Source organism: Phyllobates terribilis, unplaced genomic scaffold, assembly GCF_046119375.1.
Source record: "Phyllobates terribilis strain yellow unplaced genomic scaffold, ASM4611937v1 Scaffold_801__1_contigs__length_655404, whole genome shotgun sequence".
In the NCBI taxonomy this organism is placed as follows: Eukaryota; Metazoa; Chordata; class Amphibia; order Anura; family Dendrobatidae; genus Phyllobates; species Phyllobates terribilis.
The window spans coordinates 277,130-293,357 of NW_027363561.1; the positions used below are offsets into that span (position 1 = coordinate 277,130).

Genomic DNA, 16,228 nt, shown 5'->3' on the forward strand with positions numbered 1-16,228 from the left:
CCTGGCTGGCTGAATGTCGCTGAGAAGCTCACAGAGACCGCCATAAGCAACAGTTTAACAGAATGCCACAGACTAATCAACCAAACTTTTTGGGTTGGGTTCTCTTTTATAGTCTGCAGGCATTAATTGAAAGAAGTCAGTGTTCCAGCAGAGGGAGACAACGTTTCAGAAAAGGCATTGTAGCAAACCAAAAAAGAAATTTTAAGCGCAGCAGAGTAACCAGCGCACATACCTGTTAGCTCAGGTGAGTTTAAAAGGCTGCTGTTGATAACAAGGGCATTTGCTAAATAGATGGTGTGTGTGCAACAATATACTGAAAGGTCAATTATATTGTGCAGCTTATCTCACCACCTGTAGTTATTTAGGTGAAAGCTCCAAAATGCTTGCCTAATATGTCTGTTTATCCAAAAGGAAGTAAAGAGGGAGAGCTAGAAAGATAGCATTGCGTTACATTACATGGCAATGCAATGCACAGTTGCTGAAGTTGAACCAAAATGAGCTTGTCATCTGGCTTCTGCAACTTTGAACATGAAAAATCCAATGAGGAGAAGAAAAGCAAAGCCAAAGAGTCCATCCCAAAATCCGACAAACAAGCAAAATGAACAAAAAACATTGAATTCAATACTTTCTGATTTTAGAAACTGCATTAAAGAAGGGGTGCACCGGTCCTGGAGATACTGCAATACCAGGTCAATGCGTGGAGTGGACAGAGCAAGCTCTTTTTCCATCTCCCTGTTCTAAAAATCCATTTAATATATGGTCCCCAGATAGGGGACGTATCAGATATTAAACTGATAAGAACAGATACTACACTTGATCTTAGCCAAAAGGCCGAGAAGCGATAACCAGAATTGGTTTCGAACTACGGAGCCACCCAAGGATCCTGAAGAGTCCATTTGTGGAGATGAGCTCCTGGACTCCCGTTAAGAAGACATGTTGTCAACCTCTAGATCCCTTACATGCCTGCACTTTTCGGCTTGCTGCTGCTGCAATCCACGCGTTTTAGATCTGCATAACTCCACCTCTTTAAACACAGCACCCTCACCCCCTGCTGTTCCCACCCGCCTCAACACCGTTGGAAGGGAGGAGAACCAATTAAGGCGGGGGGTGGGGTGGAACGAGCAGCTGTCTACCCTTAGCAGGAGGGCTGCTGATTACTTACCTCTCCTGCTGCTGCTGGCTGTCCAGCAGCAGACTGAAGGTGGCTGCTGCTGTGCGCAGGTATATAAAGGCTCAGAGCCTATTATGACACGCGCAGCCAGCGTTCCATTGCCACATTCCATCTACTGCAGGCAGGATACCTGGCTGGCTGAATGTCGCTGAGAAGCTCACAGAGACCGCCATAAGCAACAGTTTAACAGAATGCCACAGACTAATCAACCAAACTTTTTGGGTTGGGTTCTCTTTTATAGTCTGCAGGCATTAATTGAAAGAAGTCAGTGTTCCAGCAGAGGGAGACAACGTTTCAGAAAAGGCATTGTAGCAAACCAAAAAAGAAATTTTAAGCGTAGCAGAGTAACCAGCGCACATACCTGTTAGCTCAGGTGAGTTTAAAAGGCTGCTGTTGATAACAAGGGCATTTGCTAAATAGATGGTGTGTGTGCAACAATATACTGAAAGGTCAATTATATTGTGCAGCTTATCTCACCACCTGTAGTTATTTAGGTGAAAGCTCCAAAATGCTTGCCTAATATGTCTGTTTATCCAAAAGGAAGTAAAGAGGGAGAGCTAGAAAGATAGCATTGCATTACATTACATGGCAATGCAATGCACAGTTGCTGAAGTTGAACCAAAATGAGCTTGTCATCTGGCTTCTGCAACTTTGAACATGAAAAATCCAATGAGGAGAAGAAAAGCAAAGCCAAAGAGTCCATCCCAAAATCCGACAAACAAGCAAAATGAACAAAAAACAATGAATTCAATACTTTCTGATTTTAGAAACTGCATTAAAGAAGGGGTGCACCGGTCCTGGAGATACTGCAATACCAGGTCAATGCGTGGAGTGGACAGAGCAAGCTCTTTTTCCATCTCCCTGTTCTAAAAATCCATTTAATATATGGTCCCCAGATAGGGGACGTATCAGATATTAAACTGATAAGAACAGATACTACACTTGATCTTAGCCAAAAGGCCGAGAAGCGATAACCAGAATTGGTTTCGAACTACGGAGCCACCCAAGGATCCTGAAGAGTCCATTTGTGGAGATGAGCTCCTGGACTCCCGTTAAGAAGACATGTTGTCAACCTCTAGATCCCTTACATGCCTGCACTTTTCGGCTTGCTGCTGCTGCAATCCACGCGTTTTAGATCTGCATAACTCCACCTCTTTAAACACAGCACCCTCACCCCCTGCTGTTCCCACCCGCCTCAACACCGTTGGAAGGGAGGAGAACCAATTAAGGCGGGGGGTGGGGTGGAACGAGCAGCTGTCTACCCTTAGCAGGAGGGCTGCTGATTACTTACCTCTCCTGCTGCTGCTGGCTGTCCAGCAGCAGACTGAAGGTGGCTGCTGCTGTGCGCAGGTATATAAAGGCTCAGAGCCTATTATGACACGCGCAGCCAGCGTTCCATTGCCACATTCCATCTACTGCAGGCAGGATACCTGGCTGGCTGAATGTCGCTGAGAAGCTCACAGAGACCGCCATAAGCAACAGTTTAACAGAATGCCACAGACTAATCAACCAAACTTTTTGGGTTGGGTTCTCTTTTATAGTCTGCAGGCATTAATTGAAAGAAGTCAGTGTTCCAGCAGAGGGAGACAACGTTTCAGAAAAGGCATTGTAGCAAACCAAAAAAGAAATTTTAAGCGCAGCAGAGTAACCAGCGCACATACCTGTTAGCTCAGGTGAGTTTAAAAGGCTGCTGTTGATAACAAGGGCATTTGCTAAATAGATGGTGTGTGTGCAACAATATACTGAAAGGTCAATTATATTGTGCAGCTTATCTCACCACCTGTAGTTATTTAGGTGAAAGCTCCAAAATGCTTGCCTAATATGTCTGTTTATCCAAAAGGAAGTAAAGAGGGAGAGCTAGAAAGATAGCATTGCGTTACATTACATGGCAATGCAATGCACAGTTGCTGAAGTTGAACCAAAATGAGCTTGTCATCTGGCTTCTGCAACTTTGAACATGAAAAATCCAATGAGGAGAAGAAAAGCAAAGCCAAAGAGTCCATCCCAAAATCCGACAAACAAGCAAAATGAACAAAAAACATTGAATGCAATACTTTCTGATTTTAGAAACTGCATTAAAGAAGGGGTGCACCGGTCCTGGAGATACTGCAATACCAGGTCAATGCGTGGAGTGGACAGAGCAAGCTCTTTTTCCATCTCCCTGTTCTAAAAATCCATTTAATATATGGTCCCCAGATAGGGGACGTATCAGATATTAAACTGATAAGAACAGATACTACACTTGATCTTAGCCAAAAGGCCGAGAAGCGATAACCAGAATTGGTTTCGAACTACGGAGCCACCCAAGGATCCTGAAGAGTCCATTTGTGGAGATGAGCTCCTGGACTCCCGTTAAGAAGACATGTTGTCAACCTCTAGATCCCTTACATGCCTGCACTTTTCGGCTTGCTGCTGCTGCAATCCACGCGTTTTAGATCTGCATAACTCCACCTCTTTAAACACAGCACCCTCACCCCCTGCTGTTCCCACCCGCCTCAACACCGTTGGAAGGGAGGAGAACCAATTAAGGCGGGGGGTGGGGTGGAACGAGCAGCTGTCTACCCTTAGCAGGAGGGCTGCTGATTACTTACCTCTCCTGCTGCTGCTGCTGGCTGTCCAGCAGCAGACTGAAGGTGGCTGCTGCTGTGCGCAGGTATATAAAGGCTCAGAGCCTATTATGACACGCGCAGCCAGCGTTCCATTGCCACATTCCATCTACTGCAGGCAGGATACCTGGCTGGCTGAATGTCGCTGAGAAGCTCACAGAGACCGCCATAAGCAACAGTTTAACAGAATGCCACAGACTAATCAACCAAACTTTTTGGGTTGGGTTCTCTTTTATAGTCTGCAGGCATTAATTGAAAGAAGTCAGTGTTCCAGCAGAGGGAGACAACGTTTCAGAAAAGGCATTGTAGCAAACCAAAAAAGAAATTTTAAGCGCAGCAGAGTAACCAGCGCACATACCTGTTAGCTCAGGTGAGTTTAAAAGGCTGCTGTTGATAACAAGGGCATTTGCTAAATAGATGGTGTGTGTGCAACAATATACTGAAAGGTCAATTATATTGTGCAGCTTATCTCACCACCTGTAGTTATTTAGGTGAAAGCTCCAAAATGCTTGCCTAATATGTCTGTTTATCCAAAAGGAAGTAAAGAGGGAGAGCTAGAAAGATAGCATTGCGTTACATTACATGGCAATGCAATGCACAGTTGCTGAAGTTGAACCAAAATGAGCTTGTCATCTGGCTTCTGCAACTTTGAACATGAAAAATCCAATGAGGAGAAGAAAAGCAAAGCCAAAGAGTCCATCCCAAAATCCGACAAACAAGCAAAATGAACAAAAAACATTGAATTCAATACTTTCTGATTTTAGAAACTGCATTAAAGAAGGGGTGCACCGGTCCTGGAGATACTGCAATACCAGGTCAATGCGTGGAGTGGACAGAGCAAGCTCTTTTTCCATCTCCCTGTTCTAAAAATCCATTTAATATATGGTCCCCAGATAGGGGACGTATCAGATATTAAACTGATAAGAACAGATTTTTTTAATTTGGCTATCCCCTGCAGAGGGATAAAACCGTTTATTAAAACTTTAACAAATTACAAGCATAATTACACAAATACCAAACGTTAAAAGACAAATGAAATTTACAAAACAAAAAAATACAAAGATTTTAAATAATTAGGTTCCATTGGTCAACAAGCCATTTTTTGGAAATATGTACATTCTTCTTTTTGTCAATTAAATAATAAGTATACATTTCACATAAACATAAACTTAAAACATCATTCACTGATAAAACATCTTGTTTAAAAATAGCAATGTTGCGCGCTTTCCAGAGAGATGACTTGGCGCAGTTCACTGTCTTCCAAGCCATTGTGTACTGGTCCATTGTGGGGCATTCCATAAGTCCGTATAGCACAGTTTTATATGTAAAGTCCTTGAGGTCTGCCACCCTTTCCAGTAGGGGGAGCAGTCTTCTCCAGAAATCCTTTGCAAAATTACATGTCCATAATAGATGTTCCACCGTTTCCTCGTCTTGGCATCCGGCTCTTGGGCAGATGGCAGACCTCACAAATCCTCTTCTGTATTGGAATGCCCGGCAAGGAAGACAGCGTTGCATGCAACTCCAAGCCAGATCTCTCTGTTCATTAAAAAGATAAAAAACGTTAATCATTTTCCAGATAGACATAGATTTGTCATCATCATATCTGTCAACATTACATATTTCCTCACTTTTACGTATTTCTTTAATTAGTTTCTTACTATTTCTTAATTCCTCTATTTTCTTAGTCCCTAAATTAAAATCTGACACTATTTTCCTTAAAATCTCATAATGCGTCGACAAATTAAAAGCATGGGGCACAGATATATTAACTTCATACCATCCAAACTTTCTCATAAAAAATCCTGTATTAAAACGCATAAAAAAGGACCAATAGTGATTCTTAAAAAGGGCATTAAAACAGTAAACGAACAGATGGATTAAAAGAAACCTATTAAAATCTGGAAAATCTTTACCACCTTTTACTTTTGATTTCATCACGATTTCTCTTTTCAGCTTTTCCATTTTTGAGTTCCAAAAGAAGGTAAAACAGGTTTTGGTTATCTTTTTTAAAACATTAACAGGCGGGGGGAAAACCATGCTAAGATACAATAAAAGAGGTAAAATCACCATCTTTAAAACCAATACTTTACCCTCCATTGTAAGTCTCCTCATGTTCCACATACATATTTTCGTATTTACTTTCTGTGTAACTGTTTCCCAACTATTATAACCATCATTATTTTCAGTGAATGATATACCTAAAATGGAAATGGATTCGGAGACATTAATTGGTACATCACGTAAAATCATCCCCCCAACACTTAAAATGTTACACTTATTAAAATTGATTTTAAAACCAGAAGCTAGGCAAAAGGATTGCACTTGATGGAGAGTGGCCGTAAGTGATGGTGCATCTGTACACAAGACCGCCACGTCATCCATGTAGCCTACAACCTTGGCCTCCAAACCACCGCTTCCAGGCAGAGGGACACCGCATATCTGTTTATTTTGGCGTATTGCACATAACATTGGTTCCAGTGCACAGATAAACAGTAGGGGGGACAGAGGGCATCCCTGTTTCACCCCTGACCGTAAAAATACCTCTTGTGTCTTAAAACCATTCACTAAAATCTTACTTGTACAATCCTTGTAAAATGCTTTAAGCGATAGTAAAAACCCTTCTGGTATGCCCATTTTCTCTAAAACTTTAAAAAGATAAAAGTGTGAGACACGGTCAAATGCTTTTTCAAAATCAATAGATAAAATCGCCATTTTCCCCTTTCTGTCTTTCACATCCTCAATACAGTCTTTCACTAAATTCAGATTGTCCCATATACTGCGCCCCGGCACCCCACACACTTGATTAGAATGAATAACTTTGCTGATGACTTCTTTTAGACGATTTGCACAAATTTTAGCCATTATTTTATAGTCACAATTTAAAAGTGTTATTGGTCTCCAGTTTTCTAATTTTGATTTATCGCCTTTTTTGTATAGGAGGGAGACTTCACCTTTCTTCCAGGAATTTAATAAAACCTTATTATTAAAAACCTCAGTAAACAAATAAAACAAATCATCTTTTAAAATATCATAAAAACATACATAAAATTCTATTGGGATGCCATCAGGACCAGGGACCTTTCCAGTTTTAAAACTTTTAATAGTTTTTAACACTTCTTGTTCCGTTAAAACTTGGGATAAAAACTCTTGGGATGCGGGATCTAAAACAGCTGTTAGTCCTTGCAGCGAATCATCCATTAATTTATTATCTATATTTTTTCCATTAAAAAGATTAGAAAAAAAAACCTCAACTTTACCCAGCATATTTTTTATATTATTCTCACCATCTATATGGTCAATTATCACTTTTTCTTTTTTATTTTTCCTAAAAAAATATCTGGAACACTTTTCATTTTCTTCTATATGTTGTACTCTAGAACGAAAAATTATCTCTTTTCCTTTTTGTTCTAGCCATTTTGAAATCTCTTCTTTTAAGTTTGAAATATCAACTTGTACATCTATCCCATTGTCTCTGAGCTTAAATAATGTTTGTAGGCGGGTATTTAAAATTCTATATTCTTCATATTTTTCTTTGGCTCTACATATACTCTTTTTAATAAAAAAGTCTTTTATTTTTACTTTCATTCTATCCCACCATACACTCATAGTCTCATTTGTTTTTTTCCCTTTTCTACATTTCCTATAAAACTCAATAAAATCTGATAAAATCTGCGGGTCGGTTAAAAGGGATACGTTCATTTTCCAGCTTTTCTTACCACATTTTTTGTTGTCATTTACTTTTATGGTAAAGGATAAAAGTTTATGGTCTGAAAATATATTAGTTAAAACTTCACATTTGGCAGGTATTGTTTTATCTGAACCAAAAATAAAATCAATCCTAGAGCTACAATTAGCATTGCTCCAAGTGAAACCGGCGTCCTCTGTGCTGTCACTATGACACTCTTTATATATGTCTTTCAATTTAGCATCTTTGACTATATCATGTAGCATACCTGAGGTTTTATCGTAGTTCCTGCTTACAGAGCTGGAGCGCCGGTTTTCACCTTTTAAAACACAATTAAAATCCCCTGCTAAGATAAAAGGTTCAGAGTTATTAATAAATAATGGTAAAAGATCAAGCATTTCGGCTCTTTCATTTTTCTCTGGGGATCCATAAAAATTTAAAAACTGCCATCTAATACCATCAATAAAAGCTTTCACTAATAAAATACGACCTGGTAAAATTTCCTGAATAAAATCAATTAAAACGTTCCCTTTAAAAAGTATGGCTACACCCGCTGATCCTGCAGCATTCGATCCAGACCAGACAGATGGCCCACACTTCCACTCATCTTTATATTTTTGATATGACATTTCATGTGGGATATTACATTCTTGCAGAAAAAATACAGATGCAGTAAAACACGTAAAAAAATTAAAAAGAGCAGTTCTTCTCGTATTAGATTTTATGCCTCTCACGTTGAAGGAAATACCTTTGAGTTCAGCCATCATTAGAAAATGTAGAAATTTTAATTAGGTAACTAAGAGCAACGGATTTACCTGTCCGATGAACCTGATCAGACCACTGGGCTTGCGCCTCCCTCCTCATCTGATAGTATCGTCACGAGAGTCTCCGTGGAGGAGGAAAGATTACCACATTTATATAAACCCGACGCTACACTGGCATAGCTCGGAGGGCTGGCTGGCAGAACCCGCTGGGTCTCCATTGGCTGGCCATGCAGTTCCTCATCAGGTGGGTCCCCGAGGGGTTCCGCCGCCCCTGTTTGACCTGTAGAAGGTCGTCCTATAGGAGGAGGTTGCGCACAAGGCAGAGCCTCTGACTCTTCAGAGGCAGCAAGATCCCGGTCCCCACCTGTAGCAGCGGAGACCGAAACCCCTGAGGGTCCAGCGTCCACGTCCCCTTCTGGAGAAGTGTCCATCTGTTCACCTCCTGCTGCCTCCTCCGAACCACCCTTTTTCTTTTTCTTAGGACCCACCTTTATCCACTCAGCGCCCTCAGCACTAGGAGACCCAGACTGGGCATGGGCTTCTGTGTCGGCCTTTTGCCGGTCCCTTTTGACCTTACCAGTAGTGCCCTTCTGCTCCTTCTCAGCCCTCCTTTTGGACTCCCGCAGGTCCTGCAGCCAGGTTTTGGGATTTGGTATTTTACCTGTCAAAGACTCTGGAGACACTTCACTATTTGGTACGCCCTTATTGTCTCCAGAGGCTCCAGGTTGTTGTTCCTCCTCCTGAGGGGTGGTCTGATCTTTTGGTCCTTGGTCGGACGTCTTGGACTTCCCCTTTTGCTCATCTTCCCGAAATCTGTGAGGGCAAGAAAAATAAAAGTGACCTGGAGTCTGGCAAAAACTGCATTTCTTTTCCTTAGGGCATTCTTTTGTCTCATGTTCTTCACTAGCACAATTTCTACATGATACATGACAGTTTTCTTTTGAATGACCATAGCGCCCACAATTTCTGCAATATACTGGCATCCCAGAAAAGAAGAAATCCCCATTTGTTTGCCCAATTTTGAAACGGGCAGGGGGGAGCCGTATACCACCTGGTGTATTTGGATCTCTTGTACACTTCACAAGGAATTTCCACTTAGATGTCCATATGTTATATTCGTTTAATATCTTCCCAATACATTTAACACTTTTAAAATAAATTGCTAGAAATGACATTACTTCTGGAGCAGAAACAAAGGGCGAAAATATTTTTACAATAACCAGTCTTACCTCATCCAGGACGTGCTCAACAATTTGTATCCCTTTCAAAACAGGACTATTTTCAACTTTTTTTAACTTTTCTAGTACATCTCTAAAAATACCTTCTCCGGTGAATGTGATGTCATAGTCACCTCTTCTGGGATAATCCTGGATGGAGAGAATTTCATTCCTTTGTACGCCAAGAAGGTTCCTGAGCACGTCCTGGACTACATACCCTAATTTCCTCATATCCGAGCCACCCGCCGTGAAGTGAACTCGGATAGAGTTTTTTAGCCTCGCATAAAGAGGCACGAGGTTAGGGTCAACCTCCATGGAAAAACGCAACAAGGTTGCAAATTGCAGCCGCTTGCAATCTGCGCTCCCAGTGTTCTTGCAGCGAAAAACACCTGGAAGCTGGGGGATCGCAACTCGTTACCCTGGGACTAAGCCCTCTCCCTAATAGCAGCAAGCAGGTTAAGTCCACCAAAGTGGACGATCCTGCCAGGCCAAGGAGAGGGGTACCCGAGTGCCCTTCAACCACAATCTCCTGCACTAAAGCACTTGATCGTAGCCAAAAGGCCGAGAAGCGATAACCAGAATTGGTTTCGAACTACGGAGCCACCCAAGGATCCTGAAGAGTCCATTTGTGGAGATGAGCTCCTGGACTCCCGTTAAGAAGACATGTTGTCAACCTCTAGATCCCTTACATGCCTGCACTTTTCGGCTTGCTGCTGCTGCAATCCACGCGTTTTAGATCTGCATAACTCCACCTCTTTAAACACAGCACCCTCACCCCCTGCTGTTCCCACCCGCCTCAACACCGTTGGAAGGGAGGAGAACCAATTAAGGCGGGGGGTGGGGTGGAACGAGCAGCTGTCTACCCTTAGCAGGAGGGCTGCTGATTACTTACCTCTCCTGCTGCTGCTGGCTGTCCAGCAGCAGACTGAAGGTGGCTGCTGCTGTGCGCAGGTATATAAAGGCTCAGAGCCTATTATGACACACGCAGCCAGCGTTCCATTGCCACATTCCATCTACTGCAGGCAGGATACCTGGCTGGCTGAATGTCGCTGAGAAGCTCACAGAGACCGCCATAAGCAACAGTTTAACAGAATGCCACAGACTAATCAACCAAACTTTTTGGGTTGGGTTCTCTTTTATAGTCTGCAGGCATTAATTGAAAGAAGTCAGTGTTCCAGCAGAGGGAGACAACGTTTCAGAAAAGGCATTGTAGCAAACCAAAAAAGAAATTTTAAGCGCAGCAGAGTAACCAGCGCACATACCTGTTAGCTCAGGTGAGTTTAAAAGGCTGCTGTTGATAACAAGGGCATTTGCTAAATAGATGGTGTGTGTGCAACAATATACTGAAAGGTCAATTATATTGTGCAGCTTATCTCACCACCTGTAGTTATTTAGGTGAAAGCTCCAAAATGCTTGCCTAATATGTCTGTTTATCCAAAAGGAAGTAAAGAGGGAGAGCTAGAAAGATAGCATTGCATTACATTACATGGCAATGCAATGCACAGTTGCTGAAGTTGAACCAAAATGAGCTTGTCATCTGGCTTCTGCAACTTTGAACATGAAAAATCCAATGAGGAGAAGAAAAGCAAAGCCAAAGAGTCCATCCCAAAATCCGACAAACAAGCAAAATGAACAAAAAACAATGAATTCAATACTTTCTGATTTTAGAAACTGCATTAAAGAAGGGGTGCACCGGTCCTGGAGATACTGCAATACCAGGTCAATGCGTGGAGTGGACAGAGCAAGCTCTTTTTCCATCTCCCTGTTCTAAAAATCCATTTAATATATGGTCCCCAGATAGGGGACGTATCAGATATTAAACTGATAAGAACAGATACTACACTTGATCTTAGCCAAAAGGCCGAGAAGCGATAACCAGAATTGGTTTCGAACTACGGAGCCACCCAAGGATCCTGAAGAGTCCATTTGTGGAGATGAGCTCCTGGACTCCCGTTAAGAAGACATGTTGTCAACCTCTAGATCCCTTACATGCCTGCACTTTTCGGCTTGCTGCTGCTGCAATCCACGCGTTTTAGATCTGCATAACTCCACCTCTTTAAACACAGCACCCTCACCCCCTGCTGTTCCCACCCGCCTCAACACCGTTGGAAGGGAGGAGAACCAATTAAGGCGGGGGGTGGGGTGGAACGAGCAGCTGTCTAGCCTTAGCAGGAGGGCTGCTGATTATTTACCTCTCCTGCTGCTGCTGGCTGTCCAGCAGCAGACTGAAGGTGGCTGCTGCTGTGCGCAGGTATATAAAGGCTCAGAGCCTATTATGACACGCGCAGCCAGCGTTCCATTGCCACATTCCATCTACTGCAGGCAGGATACCTGGCTGGCTGAATGTCGCTGAGAAGCTCACAGAGACCGCCATAAGCAACAGTTTAACAGAATGCCACAGACTAATCAACCAAACTTTTTGGGTTGGGTTCTCTTTTATAGTCTGCAGGCATTAATTGAAAGAAGTCAGTGTTCCAGCAGAGGGAGACAACGTTTCAGAAAAGGCATTGTAGCAAACCAAAAAAGAAATTTTAAGCGCAGCAGAGTAACCAGCGCACATACCTGTTAGCTCAGGTGAGTTTAAAAGGCTGCTGTTGATAACAAGGGCATTTGCTAAATAGATGGTGTGTGTGCAACAATATACTGAAAGGTCAATTATATTGTGCAGCTTATCTCACCACCTGTAGTTATTTAGGTGAAAGCTCCAAAATGCTTGCCTAATATGTCTGTTTATCCAAAAGGAAGTAAAGAGGGAGAGCTAGAAAGATAGCATTGCGTTACATTACATGGCAATGCAATGCACAGTTGCTGAAGTTGAACCAAAATGAGCTTGTCATCTGGCTTCTGCAACTTTGAACATGAAAAATCCAATGAGGAGAAGAAAAGCAAAGCCAAAGAGTCCATCCCAAAATCCGACAAACAAGCAAAATGAACAAAAAACATTGAATTCAATACTTTCTGATTTTAGAAACTGCATTAAAGAAGGGGTGCACCGTTCCTGGAGATACTGCAATACCAGGTCAATGCGTGGAGTGGACAGAGCAAGCTCTTTTTCCATCTCCCTGTTCTAAAAATCCATTTAATATATGGTCCCCAGATAGGGGACGTATCAGATATTAAACTGATAAGAACAGATACTACACTTGATCTTAGCCAAAAGGCCGAGAAGCGATAACCAGAATTGGTTTCGAACTACGGAGCCACCCAAGGATCCTGAAGAGTCCATTTGTGGAGATGAGCTCCTGGACTCCCGTTAAGAAGACATGTTGTCAACCTCTAGATCCCTTACATGCCTGCACTTTTCGGCTTGCTGCTGCTGCAATCCACGCGTTTTAGATCTGCATAACTCCACCTCTTTAAACACAGCACCCTCACCCCCTGCTGTTCCCACCCGCCTCAACACCGTTGGAAGGGAGGAGAACCAATTAAGGCGGGGGGTTGGGTGGAACGAGCAGCTGTCTACCCTTAGCAGGAGGGCTGCTGATTACTTACCTCTCCTGCTGCTGCTGGCTGTCCAGCAGCAGACTGAAGGTGGCTGCTGCTGTGCGCAGGTATATAAAGGCTCAGAGCCTATTATGACACGCGCAGCCAGCGTTCCATTGCCACATTCCATCTACTGCAGGCAGGATACCTGGCTGGCTGAATGTCGCTGAGAAGCTCACAGAGACCGCCATAAGCAACAGTTTAACAGAATGCCACAGACTAATCAACCAAACTTTTTGGGTTGGGTTCTCTTTTATAGTCTGCAGGCATTAATTGAAAGAAGTCAGTGTTCCAGCAGAGGGAGACAACGTTTCAGAAAAGGCATTGTAGCAAACCAAAAAAGAAATTTTAAGCGCAGCAGAGTAACCAGCGCACATACCTGTTAGCTCAGGTGAGTTTAAAAGGCTGCTGTTGATAACAAGGGCATTTGCTAAATAGATGGTGTGTGTGCAACAATATACTGAAAGGTCAATTATATTGTGCAGCTTATCTCACCACCTGTAGTTATTTAGGTGAAAGCTCCAAAATGCTTGCCTAATATGTCTGTTTATCCAAAAGGAAGTAAAGAGGGAGAGCTAGAAAGATAGCATTGCGTTACATTACATGGCAATGCAATGCACAGTTGCTGAAGTTGAACCAAAATGAGCTTGTCATCTGGCTTCTGCAACTTTGAACATGAAAAATCCAATGAGGAGAAGAAAAGCAAAGCCAAAGAGTCCATCCCAAAATCCGACAAACAAGCAAAATGAACAAAAAACATTGAATTCAATACTTTCTGATTTTAGAAACTGCATTAAAGAAGGGGTGCACCGGTCCTGGAGATACTGCAATACCAGGTCAATGCGTGGAGTGGACAGAGCAAGCTCTTTTTCCATCTCCCTGTTCTAAAAATCCATTTAATATATGGTCCCCAGATAGGGGACGTATCAGATATTAAACTGATAAGAACAGATACTACACTTGATCTTAGCCAAAAGGCCGAGAAGCGATAACCAGAATTGGTTTCGAACTACGGAGCCACCCAAGGATCCTGAAGAGTCCATTTGTGGAGATGAGCTCCTGGACTCCCGTTAAGAAGACATGTTGTCAACCTCTAGATCCCTTACATGCCTGCACTTTTCGGCTTGCTGCTGCTGCAATCCACGCGTTTTAGATCTGCATAACTCCACCTCTTTAAACACAGCACCCTCACCCCCTGCTGTTCCCACCCGCCTCAACACCGTTGGAAGGGAGGAGAACCAATTAAGGCGGGGGGTGGGGTGGAACGAGCAGCTGTCTACCCTTAGCAGGAGGGCTGCTGATTACTTACCTCTCCTGCTGCTGCTGGCTGTCCAGCAGCAGACTGAAGGTGGCTGCTGCTGTGCGCAGGTATATAAAGGCTCAGAGCCTATTATGACACGCGCAGCCAGCGTTCCATTGCCACATTCCATCTACTGCAGGCAGGATACCTGGCTGGCTGAATGTCGCTGAGAAGCTCACAGAGACTGCCATAAGCAACAGTTTAACAGAATGCCACAGACTAATCAACCAAACTTTTTGGGTTGGGTTCTCTTTTATAGTCTGCAGGCATTAATTGAAAGAAGTCAGTGTTCCAGCAGAGGGAGACAACGTTTCAGAAAAGGCATTGTAGCAAACCAAAAAAGAAATTTTAAGCGCAGCAGAGTAACCAGCGCACATACCTGTTAGCTCAGGTGAGTTTAAAAGGCTGCTGTTGATAACAAGGGCATTTGCTAAATAGATGGTGTGTGTGCAACAATATACTGAAAGGTCAATTATATTGTGCAGCTTATCTCACCACCTGTAGTTATTTAGGTGAAAGCTCCAAAATGCTTGCCTAATATGTCTGTTTATCCAAAAGGAAGTAAAGAGGGAGAGCTAGAAAGATAGCATTGCGTTACATTACATGGCAATGCAATGCACAGTTGCTGAAGTTGAACCAAAATGAGCTTGTCATCTGGCTTCTGCAACTTTGAACATGAAAAATCCAATGAGGAGAAGAAAAGCAAAGCCAAAGAGTCCATCCCAAAATCCGACAAACAAGCAAAATGAACAAAAAACATTGAATTCAATACTTTCTGATTTTAGAAACTGCATTAAAGAAGGGGTGCACCGGTCCTGGAGATACTGCAATACCAGGTCAATGCGTGGAGTGGACAGAGCAAGCTCTTTTTCCATCTCCCTGTTCTAAAAATCCATTTAATATATGGTCCCCAGATAGGGGACGTATCAGATATTAAACTGATAAGAACAGAATTTTTTTTTTTTTTATCGAAAGCCCGAATTCATGTACAAAACCCGAGTGCGCTTAAAAAAGTGACAAGTGCCACAAAAAAAGTGCACTAGGATGCTGGTCTTCTTGAAACCCTCTCCAAAAGGAGAAGGGTCCCCCAAACCATTCCCCGTCCCTCCGAGCCAAAAGGCCACAGCGAGGAACAGGGACAAAAAGCCACCTCCAGCCGAAGCCAGAGGCGACCCAATCTTACCCCCAGCACCTGCCCGAGTTCTCACCCGAGCAAGGCACTGGGAGCCAAAGACTGTGCTCCCCTCCCGGAAGAGGGGAGCTAACAACGCTCTCCTCCCGAAAGAGGAGAGCCAGGGGGGTTCAGGGGGGAGCGGAACCTGATGGCCACACACTCCCCCCCTAGACCTGCCAAGAGAGGAACCCGTAAGGGAACCGCATCCCGACAAAATCCTAGTAGGACGTGACACACGTGAATAAGTGGACACACAGTGACAAAGAAATTAAATAAATAGTGAAGGTTTCACAGTATAATACTGCCCGGACCTTCGACCGGGAATTGAAAAATTCCCCATCCTAAGGCCAGAAGGCCCGGAATAAGGGTGTGTGCAAAGAAAGAAAATTTGAAGTGCTTGTGCAAATGTGCCATAAACTCAAGTGGGGTTCCCAATCCCAGTGAGTTAAGGCACCCCAGGGTCACCACTCCTGGGGCACTTCACACTTCGGGCTTTCGATCTTCCCCGGCCCAATGGCGTCGATCCTGGGGGGCCATGCTTTCCACCAGATGACTATATTAGCCACCTGGCGTACTAACAAGCGCCTAAACCCCAGTGTGCATAATGTATCAATCTACTAGGCGGCCAACATCCAAAACCGCCTTTTCGAAAGATACTACACTTGATCTTAGCCAAAAGGCCGAGAAGCGATAACCAGAATTGGTTTCGAACTACGGAGCCACCCAAGGATCCTGAAGAGTCCATTTGTGGAGATGAGCTCCTGGACTCCCGTTAAGAAGACATGTTGTCAACCTCTAGATCCCTTACATGCCTGCACTTTTCGGCTT

General features: G+C 43.3%; 8 non-coding genes and 1 pseudogene across 8 annotated transcripts; all 9 read right to left on the bottom strand.

Annotated features, from left to right (window-relative positions):
- Window positions 1–652: 652 nt before the first annotated feature.
- Window positions 653–843, bottom strand: LOC141240157 (U2 spliceosomal RNA). Its single transcript, XR_012305445.1, has one exon. It is a non-coding gene; the product is annotated as a U2 spliceosomal RNA (small nuclear RNA).
- A 1,109-nt stretch (window positions 844–1,952) lies between these two features.
- LOC141240158 (U2 spliceosomal RNA) lies at window positions 1,953–2,143 on the bottom strand. The gene has a single exon (XR_012305446.1). It is a non-coding gene; the product is annotated as a U2 spliceosomal RNA (small nuclear RNA).
- Window positions 2,144–3,252: 1,109 nt separating this feature from the next.
- LOC141240159 (U2 spliceosomal RNA) lies at window positions 3,253–3,443 on the bottom strand. Its single transcript, XR_012305447.1, has one exon. It is a non-coding gene; the product is annotated as a U2 spliceosomal RNA (small nuclear RNA).
- A 1,112-nt stretch (window positions 3,444–4,555) lies between these two features.
- On the bottom strand, window positions 4,556–4,741 carry LOC141240216 (U2 spliceosomal RNA). Its single transcript, XR_012305502.1, has one exon. It is a non-coding gene; the product is annotated as a U2 spliceosomal RNA (small nuclear RNA).
- A 6,384-nt stretch (window positions 4,742–11,125) lies between these two features.
- Window positions 11,126–11,316, bottom strand: LOC141240160 (U2 spliceosomal RNA). The gene has a single exon (XR_012305448.1). It is a non-coding gene; the product is annotated as a U2 spliceosomal RNA (small nuclear RNA).
- A 1,109-nt stretch (window positions 11,317–12,425) lies between these two features.
- On the bottom strand, window positions 12,426–12,616 carry LOC141240273 (U2 spliceosomal RNA). Its single transcript, XR_012305541.1, has one exon. It is a non-coding gene; the product is annotated as a U2 spliceosomal RNA (small nuclear RNA).
- A 1,109-nt stretch (window positions 12,617–13,725) lies between these two features.
- LOC141240161 (U2 spliceosomal RNA) lies at window positions 13,726–13,916 on the bottom strand. The gene has a single exon (XR_012305449.1). It is a non-coding gene; the product is annotated as a U2 spliceosomal RNA (small nuclear RNA).
- A 1,109-nt stretch (window positions 13,917–15,025) lies between these two features.
- Window positions 15,026–15,212, bottom strand: LOC141240233 (U2 spliceosomal RNA). The gene has a single exon (XR_012305515.1). It is a non-coding gene; the product is annotated as a U2 spliceosomal RNA (small nuclear RNA).
- Window positions 15,213–16,001: 789 nt separating this feature from the next.
- Window positions 16,002–16,092, bottom strand: LOC141240246 (U2 spliceosomal RNA; annotated as a pseudogene).
- Window positions 16,093–16,228: the final 136 nt, after the last annotated feature.